Genomic DNA, 4204 nt, shown 5'->3' with positions numbered 1-4204 from the left:
GCCAACGGCCTTGCCGCAGTGGTAACACCGGTTCCCGTCAGCTCACCGAAGTTAAGCGCTATTGGGCTGGGCTAGCACTTGGATGGGTGACCTCCCGATCTGCCGAGCGCTGTTGGCAAGCATGGTGCACTCAGCCCTTGTGAGGCAAACTGAGGAGCTACTTGATTGAGAAGTAGCGGCTCCGGTCTCGGAAACTGACATACGGCCGGGAGAGCGGTGTGCTGACCACACGCCCCTCCATATCCGCATCCAGTGACGCCTCTGAGCTGAGGATGACACGGAGGACGGTCGGTACCGTTGGGACTTCATGGCCTGTTCTGCAGGAGTTAAGTTAATTCTCATATACCACTGAGAGTACGTGCAGAATGATACCGTTGTACGACAGATGGTTCGGGATATAAGACGTTCAACACATAGGAGATCGATTCTTTAAAGAATCAGAGATAGGGAAGTTTACTGGTATCTTTAGAAAAGATTTCTACCACTTACATTTATCTTCGATGTTAACAAATTTCTCTGTTTCAAAGATGCTTTTCTTGTTATTGTCGATCTGCATTTTATATCCGCTCTATTTTGGTGAAGGTCAGTTATTTTGCACCTCAAACAGCAGAACTACTGTTAGGGTCTCATTTCCTAATAGAGTTCTATCAGCATCACCTGATTTAATCTGACTACATTATATTACTCTTGCTTTACTTTTCTTGGTGTTGTGTTAGTATGTAATAGCACATTGATATTTAATGCACTACTGGCCATTAAAATTGTTACACCACGAAGATGACGTGCTACAGACGCGAAATTTAACCGACAGGAAGAAGATGCTGTGAAACGCAAATGATTAGCTTTTTAGAGCATTCACACAAGGTTAGCGCCGGTGGCGACACCTACAACGTGCTGACATGAGGAAAGTTTCCAACCGATTTCTCATACACAAACAGTAGTTGACCGGCGTTGCCTGGTGAAACGTTGTTGTGATGCCTCGTGTAAAGATGAGAAATGCGTACCATCACGTTTCCGACTTTGATAAAGATCGGATTGTAGCCTATCGCGATTGCGGTTTATCGTATTGCGACATTGCTGCTCGCGTTGGTCGAGATCCAATGACTGTTAGCAGAATATGGAATCGGTGGGTTCAGGAGGGTAATACGGAACGCCGTGCTGGACCCCAACGGCCTCGTATCACTAGCAGTCGAGATGACAGGCATCTTATCCGCATGGCTGTAACGGATCGTGCAGCCACGTCTCTATCCATGAGTCAACAGATGGGGACGTTTGCAAGACACCAACCATCTGCACGAACAGTTCAACGACGTTTGCAGCAGCATGGACTATCAGCTCGGTGACCATGGGTGCGGTTACCCTTGACGCTGCATCGCAGACAGGAGCGCCTGCGATGGTGTACTCAACGACGAACCTGGGTCCACGAATGGCAAAATGTCATTTTTTCGGATGAATCCAGCTTCTGTTTACAGCATCATGATGGTCGCATCCGTGTTTGGCGAAATCGCGGTGAACGCACATTGGAAGCGTGTATTCGTCATCGCCATACTGGCGTATCACCCGGCGTGACGGTATCGGGTGCCGTTGGCTACACGTCTCGGTCACCTCTTTTCGCATTGACGGCACTTTGAACAGTAGACGTTACATTTCCGATGTGTTACGACCCGTGGCTCTGCCCTTCATTCGATTCCTGCGAAACCCTACATTTCAGCAGGGTAATGCACGACCGCATGTTGCAGGTCTTGTACGGGCCTTTCTGGATACAGAAAATGTTCGACTGCTGCCCTGGGCAGCACATTCTCCAGATCTCTCACCAACTGAAAACATCTGGTCAAAGGTGGCCGAGCAACTGGCTCGTCACAATACGCCAGTCACTACTCTTGATGAACTGTGGTAATGTGTTGAAGCTGCATGGGCAGCTGTACCTGTACACATTATCCAAGCTCTGTTTGACTCAACGCCCAGGCGTATCAAGGCCTTTATTACGGCCAGAGGTGGTTGTTCCGGGTACTGATTTCTCAGGATCTATGCACCCAAACTGCGTGAAAATGTTATCACATGTCAGTTCTAGTATAATATATTTGTCCAATGAATACCCGTTTATCATCTGCATTTCTTCTTGGTGTAGCAATTTTAGTGGCCAGTAGTGTAATAGTTTGGGTCATGCATGGGTCGCTTTCAGAATGATTTTGAACAGTTGTAGATAAAAAAATAAAACTTAATTCATACGTGGACGCATCTGCGTGTTTACAGCTGCAGTTTCACAAGGTTGGGTCAGGTAGTCGGCCGTGAACTTATAGCAGGAGACAAACTGGCGTTTTCCAGGTTCCAAAGGAGCCTGAAACGAAAGAAACGCTGAATTAGGACGATCAGATGGGGATTAGTTTCCATCCTCAGAAATACAATACCATTCTGTTAACAACAGTGCAACCTCGCTCAGTTTATCCCTAATTTAAATGGACAGCGCCCTATACTGGATCCCCCCCACCCCCCTCCTCCCAACCCACCGCTTCCTAAATGCGACTCTACTGTTTCTTGGCTCTGCATTCTCCTGAACTATAGTGGGATCAAATGTAGATAGTAATTTAGGCTTCACCACTCTGTAGCGGGATGCACAAATTTAGACGGCATGGTAGAGTTTTGGAAGAGCGTAAATCCGGACGGCGGTGTTCTGAGAGAGTAGGTCATAGTAAGGTGCAGGTTGCAATCCCCATATTTGACAGGCCAGCAATTTTAGTTCATTGTGCGCTTTTATCCAACGCATTTTGATGTGTTAGTTAACCGCACTGGACAAATGTAAATAGTGAGGTAGAAGTCAAGGGCGCATACCAGGTACTTTTTAGAACCAAATTAAATATAATAGGAACGAATAAATTGGGCCGGTTATAAAATAACAAAAAATTGGTATTGGAATTATATCTGTATCAAAACTAGTCCTGATTGTGTTATGGAAGAAAGCAAATAAAAATAAATTTCTCAGTAATCTTCAGCGACGTTTCTACCACTTTTAACATCCAGAAATAATCTTTCCGACTGATTGTGAATTCGGAAGTGAGGAAGAGTGTACCAGCAATAAGGGACTAACGTCGCTGACAGATAGCGCAGATGTAGTCTCAGCAGGCTGCTTCTCCAGTCTGCTCGCAGACTTGTGGTCTCTGCCCGCTGCACGTCACGATAAGATAACAGCGGAGGGGGAATAGGCGCAACAGATCCAGTTAACGAACTGTGGGTCCATATACCAGTCCTATGAGGGGGCTCCCAGGCCGACAAACAGGGCCACACTTTTGCACTCGCAGCACCGGTTCGGCAGATTCATCAGTTGCTTAACAGATTCATATTATAATTGCGAAGATTATTACATGGGTTACCTAAGAACATTAAAGTTTCACGATGAAAGAACTGGATATATTTTTCAGTGTAGTTAATACATGGATAATACATGGATAATGGAATGTAGTCAAATTAAGTCGGGTGATGCTGAGGGAATTAGATTAGGAAATGAGACACTTAAAGTAGTAAAGGAGTTTTGCTATTTAGGGAGTAAAATAACTGATGATGGTCGAAGTAGAGAGGATATAAAATGTAGACTGGCAATGGCAAGGAAAGCGTTTCTGAAGAAGAGAAATTTGTTAACATCGAGTATTGTTTTAAGTGTCAGGAAGTCGTTTCTGAAAGTATTTGTATGGAGTGTAGCCATGTATGGAAGTGAAACATGGACGATAACTAGTTTGGACAAGAAGAGAATAGAAGCTTTCGAAATGTGGTGCTACAGAAGAATGCTGAAGATAAGGTGGGTAGATCACGTAACTAATGAGGAGGTATTGAATAGGATTGGGGAGAAGAGAAGTTTGTGGCACAACTTGACTAGAAGAAGGGATCGGTTGGTAGGACATGTTTTGAGGCATCAAGGGATTACAAATTTAGCATTGGAGGGCACCGTGGAGGGTAAAAATCGTAGAGGGAGACCAAGAGATGAATACACTAAGCAGATTCAGAAGGATGTAGGTTGCAGTAGGTACTGGGAGATGAAAAAGCTTGCACAGGATAGAGTAGCATGGAGAGCTGCATCAAACCAGTCTCAGGACTGAAGATCACAACAACAACAACAGTTAATACATTATTTTACTGTGAGCCACTGCTGCAAGAAGTCTATGAAAATGGTTCAAAGGGCTCTGAGCACTATGGGACTTAACATCTGAGGTCA

The 4204-nt window shown here is 45.1% G+C and overlaps 1 pseudogene; it reads left to right on the top strand.

The window, feature by feature from the left end:
• On the top strand, positions 1–118 carry LOC126417251 (5S ribosomal RNA; annotated as a pseudogene).
• Positions 119–4204: the final 4086 nt, after the last annotated feature.

The sequence above is a fragment of the Schistocerca serialis genome, chromosome 8 (genome assembly GCF_023864345.2).
Source record: "Schistocerca serialis cubense isolate TAMUIC-IGC-003099 chromosome 8, iqSchSeri2.2, whole genome shotgun sequence".
Lineage (NCBI taxonomy): Eukaryota > Metazoa > Arthropoda > Insecta > Orthoptera > Acrididae > Schistocerca > Schistocerca serialis.
This window is presented reverse-complemented; position numbering and strand designations above follow the sequence as displayed.